Source organism: Orcinus orca, chromosome 11 (assembly GCF_937001465.1).
Source record: "Orcinus orca chromosome 11, mOrcOrc1.1, whole genome shotgun sequence".
NCBI classification, from domain to species: domain Eukaryota; kingdom Metazoa; phylum Chordata; class Mammalia; order Artiodactyla; family Delphinidae; genus Orcinus; species Orcinus orca.
Window position 1 is genome coordinate 19724467 of NC_064569.1, and position 26557 is coordinate 19751023.

General features: G+C 39.3%; 1 protein-coding gene across 6 annotated transcripts in view; it reads right to left on the bottom strand.

Annotated features, from left to right (window-relative positions):
• SOX5 (SRY-box transcription factor 5) overlaps positions 1–26557 on the bottom strand; it is a 992020-nt gene that overhangs the window by 820724 nt on the left and 144739 nt on the right. For all 6 annotated transcript variants that reach the window (XM_033430324.2, XM_033430322.2, XM_033430323.2 and 3 more), the window contains one exon: positions 4343–4419. The gene's annotated coding sequence lies outside the window, so the exon portion shown is untranslated. The remainder of the gene's footprint in view (positions 1–4342; positions 4420–26557) is intronic.

Genomic DNA, 26557 nt, shown 5'->3' on the forward strand with positions numbered 1-26557 from the left:
CTTCACATCTGTAAAAGCAGTTAATCTTATCTGAAACTTCACACCTACACAGCTGAACTGGACATCATGTAAGAAAAATACAGTTTGAATTTCTCTTAACAGTATTTTGATTCTCTATCTTCTGTCTTTAGAAAGGATTACTGGAGTTATACTTTTCTCCTGTCTTAACTCACAGCCCTAAAAATAACCATTGGTTTGTTTCAGCCAAAATGGAAGAATAACAACATTTTTCTTATATATAAAAATGTTTGCTCATTAAAAAGCTCACTTCTCCAAACTCTATTAATGACTAATATTACTATGGAGAGAAGCAACCCCCTATCTTGGTTAAAATTAAAACTGAATCTGAAAAACAGAGACAAATATATAGCAAGAAAATCTATAAACTAGTTTTCAATGAATGAACTACCTGCTGTTTCCTGTTCACAGACAATTGACACTGTGTAAAGATAGGTTGTAATCTAGAAAGCAAAACAAAACAAAAACCATACACAGAGAGAGTGATAACAGATCTACAAACTTCTCAACTGAAATAAGAACTGATGGTCAACTGAGGTTTTCAGGAGAAGGTTTTTAAAAACAACATGCTCATCTGGAAAGCCAGATACACTATGGCCTCTGTAGAAATATTTTGAAAACTGGACCCCCCTGCAAAACAGCTGTATTTCACTGGCATTAATTAGTAGGGCAAAATATAATGTACTTCCTCACAACTGAGAGTACTAAACTTAACAAGGAGCAGTGACAATTCACTGCAGTCATAAATAGAAGATTCTGGTTGAAAACTTATCCATTCACGAAGAAGAGTGTTAAAACTTCAAAGGGTTTTGCTTCTGTGAAGAGATGAGACGGTTAAGTTTTCTTCACTTAACATGTTTATTCTCTTAAAATTATCTGGTGATCACGGAATTCTTTTCTATTTTTGAGTGGTATTTTGATTCACTTAAGAAGAAAAACTCTTAGTGCTTAGGGGAGCAATTTAAAATCCCAGGCTAACCCCTTTTTCTTGTCAATAAACTGAGAAATCTGTGTAAAAATAAAGCATAATTATGACTGCCATCTGGGCGGTTGCTGCTTTAGTCCACATTCTTACAAAGTTGTTTTCTTCCCAATATTAATGAAAAATACACAATCACTATGTAGGCATTTTCAAAGTATTGGTATTTCCTATGATTGACCTACCTATATTTTCTACCAATTCTCTCTAGGTATTTCAACTAAAATAATTTTTAAGAAAATAACTGATACCTCACCAAGACATTCCAAAAAATATTGCTAAAAAGAAAAAAATCAGCAAATCATAAGGTATTTTGGGTCATTATCAAAAAAATATATATCCTTTACAAATTACTTTCATAGACCTGATTAACGCTTTTCAAAGGAACTGACTAAATTGAAGGGATTTGGGATATATATAAACACAGGCTCCCATAGCAATAAATTGTTGAACCAACATTGAAAAGGTTCTTTTTTTCCCTAATGGAAGTCTTCTAACATTGGCAGTATAAAGTTCTTACCTTGAATAAAAGATTTTTCCTCTTTCCCTTACACAAAATAATAGTTAAAGAAATAGCTTCAGGCTGAACTACTACATTTCCACTTTAGCTAATAAGAAAATATAACTTCTTTTTCTTTCTTAATTTGATAACATCATTTAAACAACTAGTTAAGGATTGAGTACAAACAAAATGAGAATATTCTGTCTCTTTTTTTCAGGAAACAGTGCCAGTAACAACTAATTTTCTTACATGGCTGTGGATATCAATGCTGGGTTTTTTTCGGGGTTTTTTTGTTTGTTTGTTTTGGTTCCAGAAGGCATTGATTCAATGTCACTTTTAGAGCTTCTTAACCTAAAATCCATGGATTGCTATGAAATCTATAGGTTTCTGTAATTATATATAAAATGTCATATGTATATACCCATTGTAATTTTTCCTGCAGCCAATCTTCTTCTTTGCTAGCTCGCATCCGTGAACCCTCTTTCTGTTAACAGTACCCCATTTTCCTCTGGGATACAATCCTAATGCTTAGTCCATGGAAAATGATGAAGCTCACTCCTGCTCCAAGAGAGAGACACAGCATTATCCTGTGATCTAATCAAAGCAAATTAATACAAACAGACTTTGATAGGGCTTCTGGGAAAGAGATTCTCTCTTTTTCCTGTTTGATCTGAAGCTTGACAGGATATTATAGCTGAAGCAATGCCACTGCCACTGTCTTGCTCCCAAATGAAGCCAGAGACCGAAGCTGCATTAGTGGAAGCCGAGAGATGGAGAAAAAAATGAGTCTTGTTTACATTATTTTAATCCAGAAGTTAGTTCTGTGCCAAGACTCTATATTTTAATAAATAACACATGTACATGCGCGCACATTCATACCATCTTACTCCACAAATTTGCATAGCTGACTTCTTCAGCTTAACTGCTCACTGGCTTTCTCTGACCTTTCCTACCTACTATAAATTCCCCTCTCTCTATTCTTTACTTCTCTGTCCATCCTATCTGTCTGTCATTAATCTCATTACGCATAGTCAAAATGATGTACCATATGCTATTTCTTATTTTGGTACCCAGGAAGTTGGTCAGTTTTCCAGTCCTTTTCAGTCAAAGTTTACACAGTGTAGGATTATTTTCCAGGAGAGAGACAGGGAGAGAAAAAAAGAGACAGAGAGAGAAGGAGACAGAGACAGACAGACAGAGAGAAATACAGAGAGAGAGGGAGGGAGGGGAACAGATTTTAAAAACTGAAGATTTAAACAGAGAGCCATGTAGTAAGTTTCATCAACGGTGGAACTAATTGAAATTTTGATTACACACATACAAGAAAATATATTTTAGTTAAGCAAATAACTGTAGCATAGATTAGGAGGAAAGAATTTTCATGCGTTTTGATCTCCATTCCAACCAGACTTAGCTGACATAATTATGGGGCCCCTAAAAGTAACTTCTGGGGTTTAGAAGCACCTGCCACTTCCTTTGAACTGGCCCTATAAATGCCAAGAGTGAGTGTTTTAGATTAAATGAATAGGTTAATAAACATCTTTGGAATATCCATTATTAAGGTTGATTTATGTTCTCTTGCCAGCAGTCATTCAAGAAAATGCCATGCTATTCAAAAAATATTGCACGTCATTCTCACCACTTTGCCAAAGTTGACACCATGTAAGTATGACAATGACAATATCTATATTCTTTTGCAGTACTAACTGTACACAAAAGCTGATAGATATTAAACCACTCTAAGTTTGCAGGGGCATCAGCACAGGAACCACTCTTATTTATAACTCTGATAAATGACCTTTCATTTGTAAATTTATAGTGTATCTATAATTTCTTTAGGGAACCAAGAGGTCCATTCAAAAAACTGCCACAACATTTGTCTGTGCAAAGATGATGGATGTGGTTTACGAAATTAAATGCTTTTAAAAATTAAAATCATATTGCCAAGAAAAAGGATATGTTCTTTCCTGGTTTGCTCACATTTTTAAATGATCACAACTGCACTCTCAGCAGTTATAATGCTTAATCTAGATAGCATATTAATATAAATATGTCCAAATATATTGTTATTATGGTTGTGTAGTATCAGTATGAACTACTTGACATCAAGTTCACTTAAATTTATTTTTTTTCTAATTCTATTCCTCTGTAATAACCTATAAAATATATAAAGTAACATTAGAATATAATATTTCTTATTTATGTTTACTGCAATTACTGTATTTAATTTTTCAGGACTACTCCCAGCAAACTGCATGGTTTATTGTAACCATAGACTATTAGAAACTGCAATTTAAATAAAATTACTTAAATAAAATACATATTTGCCAAAAATTAACATTAACAAAATAAGTCTTATTTTATCCCAATATAGACTTTACTCAATTGGAGAAATCAAAGAAGGAGAAGATGAAAGATAATCACTAAAGTAACCAATAAAAAGCAGAGTAGTCAATGTTCTAAGTGTGAAGAAGAAATGTACATTGTTACTATGTGTGATGTATTCTGGTGGCTTTCCTACTCCTTCATCTGCCATCATTTACTGCCTAGGTAACGCAAAAATCTCAGTGCTTTGGCTTTTTCTAGAGTAGTTTTACTTTTTTAATCTATCCTATTATTACGGAATCTGCAAAAGAGTGAACCTGACTTTAATTATTTGATTTGGTTATATGAACAACAATCTCCAAATTGCAACTTTCTTTAGCATTAGCTCCTCCAGCCCAAAATTGTTCCGAATCCTTGCAAAATTTCTACGCAAAATATTTCTTACATATTGAGTGTTCTATATTCTGCTTAAAACAAAGATAATATTAAAAATAAAATATAATAAGCAGTTTACATACCCCAGTGGACCGCTAGCTCCTTACAGGCAGGAACATATTTATCATCATCTTTGGGTCACCGATGGCCAGCACAGCACCTGAGATATAATGCACACTCATAAATGTGTTTGAATGAATTAAATAAGACAGTGCTGTCTGGCATCCACTTGCAAAGTAAGAATTCAATAAAGTAACCATTCTATCTACCAACGCTCTTCCTCTATATCCTATATTATTAAAGTAGCAGTGCATATTCTTATACATTTGAATGACAACTTTATCCTGAAAACTCAATTCTCAAAAATAACTGTTTCTAAATGCTTATTACATTACATATTCTTACTGTCTTTGGTTCTGGTGGAGGCTATACAGTGCAGTGTTTGAGATCATGTACTTTGGAATCAGGCTGATACATGTTCAAATCCTGGTTCCACCACCGGCTGTTTACAGTTTTGGATAAGCCACTAATCTCTCTAGATATCGAATTGCCTTCGAAATAAAGATAATTTTAGTAACTTTCTAATAATGTTCAAAGGATCCAAGGAAACAGTGCTTTAGCACACTGCCTGATACACAGTATGCCCTCAATAAATGATAACCACTATTTGTATTCCTTCCTCTTTCCCTCCCTCCCCTTCTGAAGAGCTAACCTTACTCTGGCCTTTGCCTTTGGCTACTGGGAGGTAATCTCTAGGACCTCAAAACGTCATGGCTGACAGGAATGTCTCTGTTTGCCTGAGGGCTTTGGCCACAAGATAGTCTAACAATGTGATTTTATGATAGGGGCCTTGAGTCATGCAATATCAATTCTGCCTCCAAAACTACCTGGAGACTAAAGGTATCAGCCCAACACTGACGTCCAGGAGGGGCTAGAGACTAACGGTCAGCCACGCGAGTGGTATGTGATCAAGTCCCAGTAAAAACTCTGGCCACCAAAGGCTCAATGAGCTTCTCTAGTTGGCAATGCTCTGTGCATACCGTCACGTGTCAGCACTGGGAAAATAGCATGTTCTGACTCCATAGGGCAGGGTGATGGAAGCTCTGTGGTTGGGTCTTCTAGCCTCAGACCCAACCTTATATAACTGCTTTCCCTGGCTGATTTCAATCAGGATCTTTTCCCTGTAATAAACTGTAACCATGAATATGACAGCTTTCACTGAGTTCTGTGAGTACTTCTAGCAAATTTTCAAACCTGAGGGCAGTTTTGGAAATCCCTCAAACACACATTTGGTGTCAAAAGTGAGGGTGGGGCTTCCCTGGTGGTGCAGTGGTTGGGAGTCCGCCTGCCAATGCAGGGGACACGGGTTCGTGCCCTGGTCCAGGAAGATCCCACATGCCGCACAGTGGCCGGGCCTGTGAGCCATGGCTGCTGAGCCTGCGCGTCTGGAGCCTGCGCTCCGCAACGGGAGAGGCCACAACAGTGAGAGGCCCGCGTACCGCAAAAAAAAAAAAAAAAAAAAAGTGAGAGTGGTCTTGTGTGGAGGACTGGCTCCCTCAAACTCTGTAGCTGACTAACAACTGTACAGTTGGTTAAACTCTCACACCTTCCTTCTTTAAATCTGGAAAGCCCCAAAGCTCTGAAAGACATCTCACCTTATCACTCAAGTGAATGGAACAAAACTCTCACTTAACAGTGAAAATCACTTTGAATTGATGGTGTTTATGTATATACTATATGTTGTTTTATTTTCCCATGTACAAACAATAAAATCCTCCTCCAGTAATAGACTCAGAAATGTTTTGCTTTGGTTATATGAACAGCAGTACTGTTTAGAAGTACATGAGTCACATACAAGTAAAATTTCTAAAGGTTAGTAATAGCAGATCTGTCAAGTTCAGCTATGAGAAAGTTAACTTAAGAGGTACATTGGTTTTCAAACAAAATATTAATTAAATCATATGCTTCTTCTGCATCTCCTAAATGAAGTATGCAAGAGGCTGTTTGTAACCTTGTTTAAAAAAAAAAAGCAAACTTTTTTTTTTTTTACAACTATCAGTTTGGTAAGCAGAATTTTAAGATGGTCCACACATTCCCCCCAACTTGTGAACAGGCTCCTCAGCGTAATCTCCAGAGTTGTGAATATGATGGGTTTTACCCCCATGAATAGATTATATTATTTAACACAGTTGACTTTAAAACAGGAAGATTATCTGCATGGGTCTAACCTCATCACATAAACCTTTTAAATCTTGGTCTAGAGGTCAAAGACTGAGGATGATGGAGATCTGAAGCATCAGAAGGATCTGACACACCACTGCGGACTTTAGGATAGAGGTGGTGGCGTGGCAAGGAGTACACACAGCCTCTAGGAGCTATGGGCGACCCCTAGCAGATAGCCCCAAGGAAACGGGACCTCAGTCCTACACACAAAAAGCTGAATTCTACCAATAAGAATAAGTTTGGAAGCAGATTTTTCCCCAGGAGTGTACAGGCAAGAACCCAGCCTGGCCAATCTTGATTCCAGCCTTGTGACACCTTGAGCAGAGAACCTAGTCAAACCATGCTGGGCTCCTGACCTGTGAGCTAATAAATGGGACTTGTATTAAGACACTACGTTTTTGATAACTTGATATATACTTACAGAAAGCTAATTACACACAGGAACTGAGGATTCTGGATGTATTTTACTGACCTCTCTTCAGTCTTTCACTCTGAAAACAATATCGGTTATGTGCCAGGTTTCACTAACCATAGAGACCCCCAGTTACCAGTTACCGTTGCCAATACTGAAAAGTCATGGACCCACTCTGAACAAGAAACAGAAAAAACAGTACTACGCCATATGCTAAAGACCGAATGTCCTCCCAAAATTCATATGGTGAAACCTAATACCCAATGTGATGACATTAGGAAGTGGGGTCTTTGGGAGGTGCTTAGTTCATGAGAGTGGAGCCCTCGTGAATGGGATTAGTCATCTTATCAAAGAGACCCCAGAGAGCTCCCTATCCCCTTCCACCAAGTGAGGTTACAGCGAAAAGACAGCCATCTAGGAAGCAGGCTCTCACCAGACGCCGAATGTGCTGGCGCCTTGAGCATGGGCTTCCCAGCCTCCATAAGTATGAGAAATAAATTTCTGTTGTGTTAAGCCACCCAGTTTATGGTATTTTTGTTATAGCACCCATATGGACTAAGACAAAAATGTAATTGTTGTCTCTTCAGTAGATCATTTGGAAAACTCGACTCGCTGCCTCCTATATGGAAGGTGTTGAGAAGGTAATGCTTAAATATGCTGTGAATTATCTCCAAAGTTTCTCGGGCCATTTTAAGGGTAGAAGTAGGCAGTGACTGTGCCTGCTTGAGGCATATGTGGGAAACTACCATATGTTCAGTGCAGAAGACACAGAATCTCTAAGTACCTGAAGTGAGATTGGGGGTCACTTAAAAAGAATCTCTCCTAAGAGTCTTCGTAGAACATGCTACTACAATTGCTCCCTGTCTCATTCCCTCTTTACTCATTTACTACAACGTTGCCATGTTTATTTTTATAAAACACACATTTTATCATGTTGTGCCTCTACTCGAAATGACCAGTTTCAATGGCCTTCAAGATAAAGTCATTAGTTCACTAATACATTCAATACTTAAGTGCCAAGTTCTATACTAGGTGATAGGGACACACTGATAAGTGAAACAGATAAGGTCCTGCTCTCCTCTGAGATTTGCCCTTTGAAAAATATCCTTCCCATCCCCATCTTGTTCAACTAGAAAACTATGATTAATCTTGTGTGTGTGTGTGTGTGTGTGTGTGTGTGTGTTTTCCTTTTTTTATTTTGATCTTCAATCCCTAACTTGGGCTTCACTCCTCTGGGAAGCCCTCTTTGACCCTCTTAAGCATAACGAGGCACTCCTCCTCTGTGCTCCCATAAAATACTGTACCTAATCATATAAGAAAATTGATCACCTTGTATTAAAATTGCATGGATTGCATGTCTGCAACCTCCATAAGCAGAATATGGGAGAAAACTCCGGAAGCATGTGCACCCCAAATTCCTAGTCAATAAGAGATTATGAATGGGTAGGTCCTCTTGGGAGAAGCTGACACTAGACCTAATCCCTCCTGTGGGGCAGAATCTACAGGATATATACACGATGGAGGGAGAGTATTCTAAATTGACAGTAGAAACCAGGCTGGGCAGTAAGGACTAACCTGTGCTACCCCACACATCTTAGGTATACTGGGATGATAATTCCTCCTTCCCCTTGCACCCTCTATCTCAATCATGAGTTCCTGGACGTTCGGCCCAGAGTAGACCCTCCAGAATGCAAGGTGGGAGATCAGCTACTAGTTAGAACATAGGGGCTACTGACCAGCTTACCTAGTGAGACAACAATCTTGAATGACAGAATTTGAGAGTGAAGAGCGATTGCAAGATTTCCAAAATATTCCCGGTGAAAATGCAAAAGCAAAATGTGAATGCTAAACAGACAGAGCCAGTATGGGAACTCGCATGTATCTAGGGAGGGAGGGGGGAGAAGTCTAGGGAAAGAAGAGAGGCAGAGCTCAGAGGCGGGGGCCAGGCTCTCTCCCTGTCTTGGTATTTAACCAATAAGGAGGTGGGGCAGGAGAATATCAGGTGGATAAAAGGGACCTAAGAGCTGACAGTCCTCTTTCATGGACATTACTTGTTGCGCAGGGCATGGGAGAGGTCACAGGCCTCTCAGGGAATCCCTGTTGTAAGTCTTACACCCATCTAAACTGGTGAGGGAGAAATGAAAAAAAACTGGTGAAGGAAGGTGCCCAGATAGATTGAGTTAAAACTGTTTACTATACCTCACAGGTTGTGTGCATGTGCAAGGAACCTCAAAATGTCTGTACTCTGTTCCATCCTCCCCAGTCCCAACACAAACACACACACACACACACACACACACACACACACACACACACACACACACACACACACACACATACGTACAACACAGAGGAAGACTGGGAAAGCCCTGGGCTGGGGAAAGGAAGAGGGACCTCAAATTCAAGGCAATGGTATTCAAGGCAATGGTAGGCCAGCAGCAGCCGCTCAGGCTCACATCCAGGTGCGGCTAATTACATCAGCAAGGACAGAGGGGCCCACAGGTAGAGACCCTGGCTGAGGGAAGATGCCAGGAAGGATACAGAGGGCAACCCCAGGGCCAGCATGCACACATGTGACACTCCACACCACCCTGCCAGCCGCAATGATACACAAACTCCCCATAGTTGGTTTCTTTAGTGGGGACAGGGGCAGGGGAGGGCACAAAATGTAAGCAGTCATCCCTCTTAGGGTCAAGTAAGTGCAGGGTTGCCACCTGAGAGGGATACTTCCTTACATTTTACACCCAAGGTGCCCCTCTCACCCAACCCTACCCTGGACAGGGAAATAGAGAAACTAACAAACAAAAAGAGGTGATTTGACAGTAAAGATACTGAGTTACTTTGTGCTCTTTGGAGTTTACTTTTTATTATCTTTCAATCTGCACAGTGGGGTAGGGACTCAGGAGCAAGAACACATTATGGAAACAGCTCCATTTTCTTTGTATATTAGAGTAGAAGTGGATAAGTTTCGACCCAATTAGATGTGTCCCCAAAATTATTACAATATCTTATCAGATTATTTTCCTATTTAAATTACTCAAATTGCTATAAAAATCTTTTTTTCTTTATACCTTTATACCTTCTCAAAGCAAATCAGATCCACTTCTTCCCATACTGTTGAAAGTTACGTTACCTCACCCAACATACAAAAGAGACCAAGAACACGAATTTTTTAAGAGTCAGTAAGGAAGATGACCACTTGTACTCCCCTGCCAGCCTCAAGCATCTTTCCTAGCATCCTCTTGTGAAGACTGCTCAAAAGACACATGATCTAAAATCTCAAATTGCTATAAATCTGAGATACTAGGGTAATTTGATGACTTTAAACCCTTAAGATATGTGTTGTGGTTCCTTTTACAAATTTCAAGAATTTTCACATGTTCCATGTAATAACTCCATAGATAGCAGCACTGTTTTGCCAACTGCAGTTTGGATCTGTAGGCTTTACCTCCACACTCTACCTGCTGGCTGAGTGTCCTGGAACAAGTCACCTGATCTTCCAGTGTACTTTATTCATCACGTTAAAGGGTAGCCTACGCAATTCCCAAAGTTCCACCCTGATCTAATATTTCTACCACAAATAGATGGTAACTTCTAATGGTATCTTATCAACCTTTCTAATTAGAATTAGAATTTCTAATTTCTAAGGAATGCAATCACAAACAACATTAGCTGATTTGCTACCAGTTCTCCTACCAGTAGAACTGGTAGCATGAGGAACGAGAGACAGAAATGCTCAATGAGACTTGAGTGGTCAACAGTAATCATAATCAACGCTGATATTCTGTAGTAGTTCCTATGAGCAGACACCATGCCAACTGCTTTACATGTAATATCTGGCTTAATTCTTACAACAGCTCTATGGGACAGGTACTTTTATTATACTCATTTTACAGATGAGAAAATTGGCACACGAGATTAGGAAATGTGCTCAAGGTCACAAAGCTAGAAAGTCTTTCATTACCTATGAAACTCCTTTTAGTTGCAACCAAAAGAACTCAACCAAAATACAGTGAAAAGTGCAAGACAGAAGAAACTCTAAAATCACTGTATATTAGAAATGTTTAACATAACCATTTCTGGAACCAAAGTTAAATAAGAATGCAGAAAACGTATTGCTCAAAAAATTTATTTTCATGAGGTAGTAGTATCCAGATGCATGCCAAGTCGCAATCGCAAAGGACATAATCATTTCTTCATTCATTCTACAGGTGAGGAAAATCGGTTGACTAGGGAAATGGCAGGACTGTGCCTGAAATCCAGATCTCCTCTTTTTCAGTCCAGGGCTCTTTCGAGTGTGTACCTAATCCTTTGGGAAAGGCAATAGTGGCTGACAGTGCTGGCTGTGATGCTCAGTGTGAATTCCTGCTTTCACTCGCCAGCAGTGCGATCTTATGTCTCAGTTTCCACATTTGTAAAATGTGAGTAATAATACCTACTGTATAGGGTTGTTGTGAGAATTTAAGTAATTAATACATAAAAAACACGCAGAACCATCCCTGGTACCCAGTCAGTTACTTAAGTGTTGGTCTTTATTATTACTACAGTAGCACATTTGGGGGGAAAAAAGGGGAAGCCAAAACATCCATGTGCCATCCAGCGGCACAAAGACTAGAGCGGAAGAGTCATGTTAATACCGTTTGAGATAGCCCACTCTTTCCATCTAAAAGATCTATTCCTTAACCCTCCCAAGCACACCATATAGACAACGGGGAGTGAATTTCTGTCAGGACTAGAGATACAGGAAATGCTAGAAGAAGTAATTTCCGAGCCAAGTTTTAGGGAGGACTCAGCTTCCAGACTTAGCTTTATCGTTCACAACTGGATTCTAGAAAGCCAGGTCATGTCTCCAAGTCTCAGTTTCCTTCTCAGAACTTTCCTATAGAGGGAAACCTCTGGAGGCTTCGCAAGGTTTCACTAAGAGCAGAGGCCAAAAAGGAGATTTCTGATCTTAATTTTAATCATTCTAACCTAGTGAACAATATATAACCTTTAATTACCAAATCTTTGTTTTCTTGTTTTGCATCAGACTTCCTGCCATTATTAACAGGCATGATTATAGGAAAACACGTGTAATTTGCAATTCAAACAGTCTTTAATCTTAAAAGAATTTCCATGGGTGGAAGAAATGGCGCACAAGTCCCCTAGCTCTGTCCCTCGCATAGCCCACCACTTGCTCAAGGGATCTTAACTCATAAAGGAGGAGTGCTGTACAGCTTTAAAATGACTTCATTCCCATATTTACATATTTTTAATAGGGCTATGATGAATCTCCTTCCGCTTGACTCCTATTTTGAGCTGTGATATTTTAATCTCCATTCTTGCTGCAACTTAGCAGATGAATGTGCAGTGTGACAGAGCTCAGAGGAAATAGTATAAATAAAGCAAAGTGGAGCTATGACATCTCACATTTTATAGCTTTTTTATTGTAGCCAAAGCATAAACAGAGCACAGCTGTGTTATACTTACCGCTGTGAGCACTCCCTCAATCCTCACCCCCTATTGCTTTTAAAAAGACAGTGCTCTTATTCAGAAAGCTTCGGCTGTGGGTAGCACGGCTGCACCGGTGGCAGCCTCTACCCCAAACCTCTACCTTTGACTCACTTCTCCTCTTCCAGATGTAGATTTGTGGAGTTCCGCATCATTCCTCTGACTGAAAACCAATATGCCAACAGCAGCCCATCCTGTACTGTAGCAGAAGCACCCTGTTCCTACCTATTGGAAAATGGCTCCACAGCCAAAGCTGTAATTTTCACTCCTCAACAGACACACTGCACCCAAATAATTCACAAACACTCTCTTAACAGGAGACACACAACTAGCTGGAAGTATTCAAAATAGTGCACTCTCTTAATGAAAGTCCCTTTTAGAATGCAGAAGTTGTATTTTTCACTTTCAAATTAACTCTTAGTCATGTTTGGGTGAAAGTTGTAAATGCCAAAAAGGTCAAATACAGTGAGAGTGAGAAGAGTGGTATCGACCTGTGCAAAATCACTCCACGTGCTAAAACAGTCGTCAGGTTTTAGGGTTTCTCAGGCTGGTTACATATTTCATTAAGTCCAAAGAAGACAGAGGAGAAGACAAATAGCAAGCACCTTCTACACCCTGACAAATACGCGGTTATATACGCAGGGTTGATTAGTCCAGGACAGACACCTGATCTAAGAGGAGCCAATCAGAGTTCTTCCCAGAGATAGTCTATTTAAGTAAAATGGAAAAAACAGCAAGCTATAGAATTCCTGTGCTGTCATCAATGGTGCCGTTTCCTCCAATATGGAGAAATCTCTATTGCAGCAAGAAAAAGTTGACATCCAGAGTGACATGGACACAGGAGAGAGGGGTATCGAGCCCTGACGGAGTATGACTCCCTGGTCCCAAGTGTTCCTGAGGCCCATCCAAACTCCTGCCTCCCCCCAGTTTGGTTATTTGCCTTCCTTGTATTCCTTTACCCAACCAATTCCAGCTTTTTTTCCTTAAGCTGCCTCAAATTGCGTTTTATCACTTACGAAAAAAGAATCCAATTTCACCTTCCAGAAGAAAATTCTTTTTTTCAGTTGGATTAGGATTTATTTCTTTCTTTTTCAAATACCACCACACTATTTATGGGAAGGGAGGAAAACCCTCTGGGCTTGTAGAGGAATGTGTAATGAAATTCAAAAGACACATGCATCCAAGTGAAAAGAATATAGGGGCCCAGTAGCCTATACACCAGTGAAGTGAAATGAGAGACAGGAAGATTGATTTGCATCATCATTAACATGGAAGGAGAAAAGCGGGAGAACACAATGACGGCGAGAACCACCTCCATTGACATACGTCATTGTTTCGAAACAACGGGCCCAACTGGGCTAACACAGGGGCAAAGTTGGTATCCCAAGCTTCCCAGCTATCTATCCGCCCAAAATCGCTCTTCTGCCAAGCTCATTGTCTACCAAGCTGCCAGCCCAGCCCAGGGATCTGATTAGCAATTTGCACTTTTGTGAGAGGATTAACAGAATTCCTTTGTTTTGAGGTCGGATTATCAAACTGCATCTTTAAAGAGGTGTGACCTCATCCAGATTCATAAGCCTGCTCCCTTGAGAATGGCTTGGATTTTTACTCCACGTGTGCAGCATATAATTTCATAAGGGAGTTACTGTCAAAACATGGTACTCATTTCTTGATGTGTGCGAAGAAGCACATTCGTAACGTAAAAAACCTCAGACGCTTTGTGATACTTTAAACTAATCCATCTGGTGGGAAAACAAGGATTTTCAACCCGTTTGGTTCCAGCACTAGTAAATTAGTGTGCATCTAGCTCTCACAGAAGCTGGAGATAAACCCCATTCCCAAACTGAGACTCATGATGACTCTATTTTTAAGAATATTCTGAATCAACACTTACCCTCGAGAAATTTTTTAAAAAGAAAGCAGAACACACACAAGAGTAAACTGAGGCAAACCGAAGAATTTGACGGCTACAGCCCAAATGATAATGATATCAAATTGTTCACACGGCATGGTTTATATATCCAGCTTTACCCAAATATAGAGATGAACGAGGAAAACACAGTAAGAGTTTTGCACTTCTAAGTCTGTTCAGTAGTAGGGAACTCATCAGAAGGAAAGTCCCTGAAGTTTCCACCAAAGTTTGAAACAAGTAAAACACCCAAGGGGGGACATCCATAGGGCAGTATGCAACAGGTTGTGAAAAATTAGCCTTCAGACTTTGCACTAGTGTAATTTTTACTTGAGATGGCAATCACAGATAAAATGCACAAAAGCAATCCGGCCTCCAGAAGGCATGCATTACTGGTGTGAGAACTGTATCCTGGGAAGTACATAAATGCCCGTTCAGCTACAAATGGCAAAACGGCAGTCTGGCCACAACTAATGCCCCCAAAGCCAGACACCGCTGAAGATCAAGCGGCAGCTTTATTCGTTGACAAACTAAAAATCAAAAGTTGATTTTCAGGTGCTTGTCTTGGACAAGCAATGAAAGCATCTTGTTTCATAAAGAGGAAACAAGTACATTAAATGTGTTTACTTTAAATATTAATATAGATTGTTACCCTAAAGTTGATAGATTCGGGAATTTGCCTTCAATTTAGGGAACTTTCAATTACAGTAAGAGTGTATTTACTAGGCAAGCCCTCATAAATAAGGTGTCAGGTGTGTTGGTCTGTTTGTAAGCACAATACATACACACAAGACTATTAAATCTATGGTTCTTAATGAGTGGTTGTGTCCGTTAATGAATTCACTTGGAAAATCTTTTTTAGTACAATTGTCATGTACCCCAACTTATAGCCTGAGGGTGGAATGAGGACATATTTTTCTGAAGAATCTCGACTGGGATTCTGTGAATCCCTCTTAAACAGCCCTCTCTTATATTTGAAAATAGCCCTTCTATCTGCTGCTTGCTAGTCCTGCCTTACTAACTAAATTGAAGTGTCCTTGAAAAGGTGGATCATGTCTCTTAAGAGCCTCCTACAGTGACCTGCAAACAGTTTGGTGTTCAAAAAAGTTGGATAAATAAATTCGAAAGACTTTTGTTTAATTAATAGGGGTATGATAGAAGTTATCAAAGCAGATGAATACTTCAGGGAGAGTAGAAATGAAAAAAAAATAATGTAACAATAACTTGACTTTAACCCTAAAGCTGCCCACATGGAATTCAAGAAGAAAACAATGTGCATTATTTATGCCTTCTCTAGCCATAAATACAGAGCACCAGCCAAAATCAACCTTGAATTATTCATTTACTCAACATATATTTATTGAATGGAGTCTCCATTTGCCAGGAACTATCTTGGGCTCTAGAGTCAGAGCAGTAAACAAAACAGACCAAGCTCCTTGCCCTCGTGCAGCTAATATTCTAGGCAGGAAGATAAAAAATAAACAAGATAAATGAAGAGATAACATTACTATGTTAGTTACAGAAGTGCTAAGGAGAAAAATTAAAGCAAGGGACGATAGAGAGTGTTTAGAGGACTAGTTGAAATTTTAGAGGAGAAGGAAGGGCCTCACCCAGAAGGAGCCATTTGGGTCAAGACCTAAAGAAAGTGTTGGAATGAGTCACTCAGTATTTATCAGTATGCACAGCAAGAGCACTGCCGGCAGAGGGAACCTTGCAGGGGTGCAAAGGTCCTACGAGGGGCAGGGCCCAGCCTGTTAGAGAAAGAGCAATGGGCAGAGGGAGGGAGGGAGGATAGTAGTAGAAGGACAAGCCGGCCAGGAGAGGGGATGGGGACTGCCTCTGCTCTCTGAGGGTCACAGTAAGGACTTCCCTGAGGAAGAAAGCCATTGGCGTGTCCTGGGCAGAGAAGGACATAATCTGACTATTGTGCTTCACCCATTCAAGGCTCACCCTGGCTGTCATGTGAAAACAGACTGAAGGGGAATAAAGTGAGGAGCCCAATTAGGAGACTTTGGCCACAAACAGAAATGCAGTGGCTTGGACCAGACTGGAAGGTGGAGATGAGAAGAGGTGGTCAGGTCCTGGAAATATTTTGAAGGTAGGGCTGATAGAATTTTACCCAGGGACTAGATGGACTATAAGTGAAAGAGAGGAGTCACGGGTGATGAAAGGTTTGGGGTCTGAGCAATGGGAAGAACGGATCTTCCTTTCCCTGAGCCAGGGAAGACTTCAAGGGGAGCAGATGTGAGGCGCACATCCAGAGCTCATTTTCATGTGCTAAGTGGAGTGGCCAAGGAGCCATTTGGGTTGGGTGGGTGTGGAGCTCAGGAGAGACGTTACAATGTAAAAGGAACTTATATTCTCAGACAAAATGGTCCTAGCTCTGACCACTAAAAGTGGTTGCTTTCAAATGAGTCTTTATTTAAAAGCTATGACACACTGCTATATTTAAAATGAATAACCGACAGGACCTACTATATAGCACAGGGAACTCTGCTCAATATTCTGTAACAACCTAAATGGGAAAAGCATTTGAAAAAGAATAGATACATGTATAGATATGTATATAACTGAATCACTTTGCTGTACACCTAAAACTAACACAACAGGGTAAATCAACTATACTCCTATATAAAAAGTTAAAAATAATAAATAACCAAATAAATAAATAAATAAATACAAGCTATGACAGAATTTGCAGTATTTTTAATAACTGTCTTTCAAAAAGTACAGAAATCTGTATATAGCCATTTGATTTTAATAGAGATAATTCCTTAAAGTTCATCATTTACTGATACACCACAGGCAGCTAAATTCATACTGTCAATGTATGTAACAAATAACAAAGTAATAGCCTTGGTTTGGTGGTCCGATTTGATATATGACTAGTGTTTAGATAATCCAGAAGAACAAATATGTAGTACCATCCGTGGATATGTACGTCTCACTTTTTTTTTAAGGAATGACAAGGAAATGTACACACATGCTTCTGAGGGACTGCTGATGAGACCTCATGCTGAGCACATTTTAAGTTTCATGTTTTATCTTTAAGATGTATGTAGAATTTTAAAAATGAATTAAAAAGATTAAATGTTTTAAGGTATTTGCTAAATTATCTGACTTTCCCCCAAAATCATTAGGGAAAGTTGACTTTGATAATTGTAAGGTACTTTACAACTAGTATCATCATCATAGCTATCTTTTATTAAGCCCTACTAAGTGGTAGGCATTGTGTATTAATTTTATACTATATACCAGGCCCTGCATATTGTTTTGTATGTATTAAATCATTTAATCCTAATGTCAATCCTACTTTATTCATAAATATTCCTTACACTAAAGCCAGATGTCTCCTGACAAAAATTTATAGAGAAATTTCTTCTCCTTCAACGTGAAACCAAAAAGCAACAGCGAAGACTAAAACAACATACATAAATATATGGTACTGGAGACAACTGGGAAAGTTGTACTCCTGTGTACTTGTAATTTAACTAGGAAATGCCTATCTGAACAATAATCCTATACCAAATGTCCTGTACCAAAACAAACGTCCCATACCAGTGAAATGCCATCCATTCCAGTGAACTGACAATAATCGGAGTTGCCAGTTAACAAAAATTAAAATAGAAATATTTATTGTAGAAATAAAGAACAAGTAATCTAAAACTCTTGGCTTTTAATAAACAGTAAGGTTTACAGTACAAAATATTGGGGGAGGGGGAATAAGGTAATTTCTTAAAAAACAATAAATCTTTAATCAACTGTTTATCAGATATAAACTGGATGTCCAGAAATAAACTGAAATAAATAGAAAAATATACTTCCACAGTCTTGAGCAGTTCTTCCAAATCCTCCAACCATTTAAGTTGGCAGAGGGTTTATCAGTGGTTTATTTGGATATTGTCCACAGTTGTAAATGAGCATCTTTGATGCAGTATTTTGGCACTGGACCATGTAAATGATTATACTGCTATATATTTAATGTAGTAGATGTAAAACTTGGACCCAAGTATCAACTTGAGAAAAGCATAAAACTCATCAAATACCTTCTCTAAAGTCATCAATGTAAGTAGCCTGCAAACCACGGGGCTGCTGACTACAGCACCTCCATTACCGTGGTCATTCTAGTAACCTTCCACTCTTCTCGTATCTTGCTCATCCTATCGCTGTAGATGCCATCTCTGCAAAAGGAGTGAGAAGCGGCACAAAGCGTGCTTCTGGGTGAGCACACAGTCAGGTGTGGGTTACATGGGTGCTCTATCCCTCACCCTATAAATCCAGAAGAGGTCCTGGTGAAACACACAGGGGAAGACCAACACACTCCTTTGACATCTTTCATACGCCATGAAAGCCGACTCTTAATTTCCTTAGAAAGAATATTAAAGTGCCACCTTTCTACCGTCATTTTAAACTAAAAAGGAAAATAGGGCTAACATACATAATCAGTGAAATTAAGTAGGCAAAGTTTATTTCTCCAAATCCTGCATCTTTGATGACAAGCTTTTCTTTTTCTTCTGCCACTTCTTTCCCCAGACTGTCTCTAACCACATTAGAGTCCAATTTATTTGTTCAGTGAGGTTGAACTCAAGGTGAACAGCCCACAATTATACTATTCCCTTTGCTTTCCCACTCTCATCAAAATGCACCTACTCTATGTTCTATTAGACAATGCCCAAACCTTAAACTTCCAAGATCACCACTGCCAAATGATAATACAATCAGTGCCAAAAGGCCAGTGGTTAAAGACAGAAATCTGGAATTGCAAGGAAACCTTCAGAGGTAATTAATGCAATCCTTCACTTAAAACTGGAATCGTCTTTGCTATGTCACTATCATCATCTCGGATTTGGGCCAACTCTACAGCCAGAGATCAAAATTCACTTCATTTTGAGGCAACACATCCAACTTTAACTTTCCTCTACTGGTCTCAGTTCTCAAGTTCTACACAGAATAACTTGTGTTTTTCATACCCAGATGCACCCAGCTCTGGGCCCTGAAATACTGATTTCTATGAATCACATCAAGAGACTACCTTCTGCTAAGCTCCTGGTTGGCTTTTGAAATGAGACTCACGAGCAAGAGATCAGAGAGTAAGACAAGCGTGAGGTCAGGATACGTATTTCTTCAGCTCTCTCCTTGCAGGTGACTTGCAGTCTAGAGGTGTATCTCCACTCAAGTGGGCCTCTCCACAGAGCTCCCCTCTGCTGGTCCCTCGGGCCTAGAGATGTTATCGACACCCTGCTATTACTACTCCCAGAGTATCAGTCAGTCCTGTTTAATAACAGCTTTACTGCATAGAATTTACACGCCATATAATTCACCCATTTTAAGTGTACAAGTCAATGGTCTTTAACATATTCTTAAAGCTGTGCCACCAGCACCACAGGTAATGTTGGAACATCTTCATCACTCTAAAAAGAAGCCCCACACTCATTAGCGGTCACCCCACACACACACATTTCTTCCCAACCCCTCAGCACTAAGGCAGTCACTAAATCTACTTTCTGCTTTTATAGATCTGTCTATCTGGACATTTCATATAAATGGAATCAGTATGTGCTCTTTGTGACTGGGTTTTTTCTTTTAGCTTTTTTTTTTTTTTTTAAACATCTTTATTGGGGTATAATTGCTTTACAATGGTGTGTTAGTTTCTGCTCCACAACAAAGTGAATCAGTCATACATAAACATATGTTCTTTTAGCTTTATGTTTTCAAAGTTCATCCACGTTGAAGCATGTATCAATACTTCACTTCTTTTTACTGTCAAATAATATTCCATTGTATGAATATACCATGCTTTATTTGTTCATTCATTAGTTGATGGATATTTGGGTTGTCTCCACTTTTTGGCTATTATGAATAATTCTGCAATGAACACTGTGTACACATCTTCATGTGAACATACGTTTGCATTTCTCATGAATTAACCTAAGGAATGGAGTTGCTGAGTCATATGGTAACTCAACCTTTTGAGAAAATGCCAGAATCTTCTAAGCAGCTACCCATTTTACATTCCCTTCAGTGATGTATGAGGGTTCCAATTTCTCCATATCCTCACCAACCCTTGTTATTATCTGTATTTTTCATAGTAGCCGTCCTGGTGCATGTGAAGTGGTATCTTATTGTGGTTTGGGTTTTTTGCGGTATGCGGGCCTCTCACTGTTGTGGCCTCTCCCGTTGCGGAGCACAGGCTCCGGACGCAGGCTCAGCAGCCATGGCTCACGGGCCCAGCCGCTCCGCGGCATGTGGGATCCTCCTGGACCGGGGCACGAACCCGTGTCCCCCGCATCGGCAGGCGGACTCTCAACCACTGCGCCACCAGGGAAGCCCTGGTTTGGGTTTTTTAAAACCCTGGTTTTTTTCCTTCTTTTTAAATAAATTTATCTATTTATTTATTTATTTTTGGCTGCGTTGGGTCTTCATTGCTGCGCACGGGCTTTCTACAATTGTGGCAAGCGGGGGCTACTCTTCGTTGCAGTGAGCGGGCTTCTCATTGTGGTGGCTTCTCCTGTTGCGGAGCACGGGCTCTAGGTGCGAAGGCTTCAGTAGTTGTGGCATGCGGGTTCAGTAGTTGTGGTTCGTGGGCTCTAGAGCGCAGGCTCAGTAGTTGTGGTGCACAGGCTTAATTGCTCCGCAGCATGTGGGATCTTCCCGGACTGGGGATCAAACTCATGTCCCCTGCATTGGCAGGCAGATTCTGAACCAATGCACCACTACCTTTATTAAATTCTCCTCCAGTCATTTCATTTAAGTCCACCATCTGTTTCCTGACAGACCCTGAATGACACAAAGGCTAATCCTTTTCCATATTTTTGAAGATTGTTCTGAATCCTTTCCAAGTTTTTTTTTTCAGGCTAAACAACTCCTCTTTATATGAACTATTAGTTTCCAGATTATTTATCCCCCTAATTTACCAGCTTTAGACATTAAATTATCAACGTCCTTCAAATGATTTTACCCGTAAGTGACATGTGTGAACTGACCAGTATACATTGTACCGTGTGATTATCTCATTGGTTATGGACATTATATTTCTTCTATCAATGTTGTTAAAGACGTCATTATACCTTGTTTCAGCAGCTATGTCCTACTGCTGGCTTATATGGAATATAAAATCAACCGGAATATCTTGACAATGGACTATCAATTCAGATATCCCACAGTGTAATTGACTGATTGATTTAAAAATTACATGGAGAATTACTTTAACACTATTAAATTTCACCTCTTTAAGTTTTGGCCAACACTGAGCCTATCACTGACTTCTGAGTCACTTGGTCCTGAGCACCAAAGGAGATAAAATGGGTTAAAGTGCCAAATATGTCTTTGCCAAAAAAAGGCAATCAAAGTGTTAGTTTCCTCTCTTTCTTACTTCATCAAAGTTCTTAATGAAAATAACAAAGAGGATAAGCCAATGAATAGAATGAGTGGTACCTGACTACAGACATCTCTTTAGATTGATAACATATACTAATCTATACCCTTTACATATGGTTCTTCAATATTAATCCATATTACCAAACTGTCAACCAAACCAATTTCCTTCCTAACTTCTCAAAATTCTATAACATATTATGAAACTACATTTTATAAAAGATGATAACTGATAATAGGGTAGCTCTATTGAGAAGCATTAAGTTAATTTTACATGATTGGCTCTTAGAGAACCCATACTGGCTTCTTGTGAACACTGTTTTCCTTCTAAGTGCTCAGAAACAACTGACATTATAATGCAATCTAGGATTTTGCTGAAATCCTTGAAATATAACACTTAAAAAATATAAACTTTTCTTCCACTTTAAATTCAGGGTAACATTTACCCCTCTTGAGTCTTCTGACACTTTTTGTCTTCCACATGTTTTCAAATTTTACCAACAATGGGTTTTCAAAAATGTCTACCACCTCCTTCCTCAATAGCTATGAGTTAATTATGGGCGCTCTGACCATTCAATACTTGAAATCAAAACATCAAAATATGTATCACCCTTGACTGTTCTCCCTTCTGCATCCGCAGCTCCCCACATCCAAACCATCAGCCAGAGCTATTCAAAATACATGAAATCTATACCACTTGGTTACTTCTCACTAACTCCACCACTGTCTCTCTAGTACAAGCCAGAATCACCTCTAACTGAACTACTACGGTGGTCTCCCCACTGATCTCTCTGCTTCCATCTTTGTGACCCTACAGTTGACTCTGCACACAGTAGCCAAAGTAAGTTTTTAAAAATGTGCATCTGACCAAGTCACTCCCTCACTTACAACCAGCTTCTCATCACGTTTAGAATAAAATCCAAAGGATCTGACCCTGCCTTCCTTTCCAGTTTCATCTCCCTAATGCTCTCTCCCACCCTCATCACCCACCACCTGCTTTAACTACACTGGCTTTCTTGCTGTTCCCAGAACTTAACAAGTTCAGTGTTTCTGCTGGGTTCTTCCCTTTGCCATCTCCTCTCCCTAAAGTCTCCCCATAGATCTTCACATGACTTGTCATCCCTCAGGTCTCAAGTATCATCTCCTCAGAGAACTTCCCCTGTCCTCACTATCTAAAATAGCACTTCCACAACCTAAATGTTTAACAACAGAGGAATGGATAAAGAAGATGCTGGGAAAAAAAAAAAAAAAGAAGATGCTGGACATATATACAATGGAATATTACTCAGCCATAAAAGAAAATGAAATAATGCCATTTGCAGCAACATGGATGGACCTAGAGATTATCAAACTGAGTGAAATAAGTCAGGCAGAGAAAGACAAATATCATATGACATCGCTTATATGTGGAATCTAAAAGAAGGGTACAAATGAACTTATTTACAAAACAGAAGTAGAGTCACAGATGTAGAAAACAAACCTGTGGTTACCAGGGGATAAGACGGGGGGAGGGATAAATTGGGAGATTGGGATTGACATATATCCACCACTACATATAAAATAGATAAGTAATAAGAACCTACTATATAGCACAGGGAACTCCACTCAATACTCTGTAATGGCCTATATGGGAAAAGAATCTAAAAAAAGAGTGGATATATGTATATGTATAACTGATTCACTTTGCTGCACACCTGAAACTAACACAACATTGTACATCAACTATACTCCAATGAAAATTTAATAAAATAAAATAAAACAGCACTTCCAGCCCTACTCCTTACTCTACTGTATTTCCTTCATTCAGTTTATCACTTTCTTGAAGTATTGTGCATTTGTTTATTTCTATCTTCACCCCTAGAACCTAAGCACCTTCAGAGCATGGCTTTTACTGTTTTGTTCAACAATATGTACTTGGCCATCTATAATAATAACCAACACATAGTGAGCACTCAAAACAAATTTTTTACATAAATTGAATGAGAACCCCCAAGGAATGGATGTAACAATATAAATTCTGGAAACCAGGAGAAACACGCAGGGCTGAGGGCAGCTTTGGCAAGTCTTCCAGTCACATGGGCTACAGGAACCCCACAAGACAGCATGGTCTTCATTCACCACCTCCATCAATCAAAAGACCAACAGGTCCAGTCTGAATCTGCTGAGATCAGGGAACCGCAGCAATGAGAGCCTTCAATCTCGAACGTGGGCCGTGAGTATTTTTTTCCCTATCTCAGCCACCACTCTCCCAATTATAATAAATGAATAAAGTAGATTGAAGCTAAGGAAAAATAAAGCAAAATTAGTAGCTGGCAAAATGCAAACCCACTGCCTGGGGCTGATGGATGATGACAGCTAGCAGACAAATCCTGTTCCCCATTCTAAATTCTGTCTACTAAACAAATTAGCAAACTCATCAATATCTGCACGGCATTTACCTTCTGCGGCAACAGCTGCTGCGAAATCACGATGCTGACTTTTTGGGTTGTGGTCTTGCTCATGGGACACATTTATAGGCCAAGCAGGGTCAAAGATAACAGAATGACAACCAATATTATAGGAAACGGTGTTGTAAGGGCTTGGAAGATAAACAGCTTGGGAGTCCCCTACTGAGTCTACCACTAGCCCCTGTCCCTCCCCCAATAACTGTTTGCATGATGACATGTGAAAAGTTCATGCTTGTGCTAGTAAGTAACTGTAAAACTTCCAATAAAGACATTAGTGATTAAACAGAAACTTGTGAGATACATAATCTTATATCTGGATTATGTTTTAAAACATGATCTTTTTCACGAAAACTAGTATTCAGTGTGGAAATTATATTTTAAAATGGCAAAAATCTTCTATTCTTCATAAAATTATGATACAATTCTATTTTCTATTGTAGCATAAGAGAAATTTTTTCTCTCATCTTCAAAGAAGAAAGAAGAGATAGGACCAAATACAACATATACAATATAACAAATACATCTTTCCCCAAAAGTTTCAAATGAAAATAGCAAAGGAGGAAAGAAAGGGCTTTTATGATTAAGTTTACAGGCAATGGTTTCCAGGCACTTACATGAAGTTAAGGATGGCAAAATATTCTTTTTTTTTCCTAAATAACTTTTTTTTTAAATTTTGTTTTATTTATTTATTTTTATACAGCAGGTTCTTATTAGTTATCTATTTTATACATATTAGTGTATATATGTCAATCCCAATCTCCCAACTCATCCCCCGCCCCCCTTTCCCCACTTGGTGTCCATACGTTTGTTCTCTACATCTGTGTCTCTATTACTGCCTTGCAAACCAGTTCATCTGTACCATTTTTCTAGGTTCCACATATATGTGTTAATATACGATATTTGTTTTTCTCTTACTTCGCTCTGTATGACAGTCTCTAGGTCCAAAATATTCTTAAAACATCCTGCATTAGGAAAACATAAAACTATGAGTGGTTTAGTTAATGAAACACAACAGTATTTCAGAACTGAGACTCTGACCACCATTAATTAATTAGAGGAAAGGTGACTGGAAGAAAATGGAAGACACAGCATACTGCCTGAGTCTATTTCAAGCATTTTCTCATGAGGGCCCTGAAATTCTTCAAAGTGTGTTTTAACACTTACAACAATAGAAACCCTGCATCTCTCTCTGGTGAATCATGCCCGTTTGTACCAAGTGGCAACAAAGGGTAAAGACATCCCAAGAGAAGGCAAGTCTATACTCACCCGAGAAAGAAAAAGAGAAAGTCGTCAAGACCCTTACTGCAGCTGAGAGAAGCCAAGACACAAGACAGAGAAGTGCTAGGTACAGATGAGCTTCCCATTCGCCTTCAGCAAATTCTATTGATTTCAATCATCTTGGGCTTGGGCTGCTTCCCAAGCCTTATTTGTGCAGGAACGCCACTCCCACTGGCGTTGCCATTCCTGGCTGACATCTGTTGACTGTCCAGACCAAGCTGACGAAGTGGCAACTACTGGGGAGAGATGTCAAGGTCCTTGTCATTTTAAGAGGTCTCCCAGAGCAGGTGTGGTTATTCCCACCTCTCCTCTGCTCTCAAGCATCAGGTACCTACCTTATTAAGGCGCTCACCAAGCTGTACAACTAATATTTGTACAAATGGCAGTATCCCCATCAGACTGTGCGAAAACATGTGCAATTCTTTTGGGGACACATCTGGAATGGTAAGTACCTGAAAGAGCTGATCAGTGCTCATTAAGGTGTGAGCAAAAGGGTGTCCTCTTGTTCACATTTCCCTGAAGTTAAAAATGAAGATGAAAACACAGTAGATGTGCATTACGGCAAACAACAAAAAAAATATTTTTATTTTTTTGCAACCACAATATTCTTACTGGCTTTCTACAGAAGTCTAAAGTATTTTTTTTCCCCAAATTATGACAAACGTTTTCACTAGATGGTGGGCTTCCAGAGGCCAGAGATAATTTTCTCTCCCCTAAAATAAAGCTTGATGACCTCACAGATTCTCAATAAATGCCTATTGATTACTGAGTGTTCTACTAAGGCCAGCTAGATATTGATGATTCTCCCATTTTTCTTCCTGTCACTCACTATACCTTTCCTTAAAAAGAAACTTGTTTTAAATGATCAGGCCCTTTCTTCTTCAGTGAATAAGAGCTTTATCTAAAATGTACCACCACAGGGGTGGGGACTGCAGGGGTATTCACTCAGGCACAGAGGCTGAAGGATGAGAACAGAAAACACAGAACTAGACTTTTTTTAAAAAAGAGCTACTATTTTGTCAGCAGCCTCAGGTCTTTGGAACCCAGAAGCCACCAATCAGTATCTGGTATCAGCCTTCTACAAGGCTTAATCAAAGGAAATTTTAAGAGAAGAGCCATTTTAGAAACAAGAGTATTAATGGTGACTTAAAGAAAGTAGAAATAA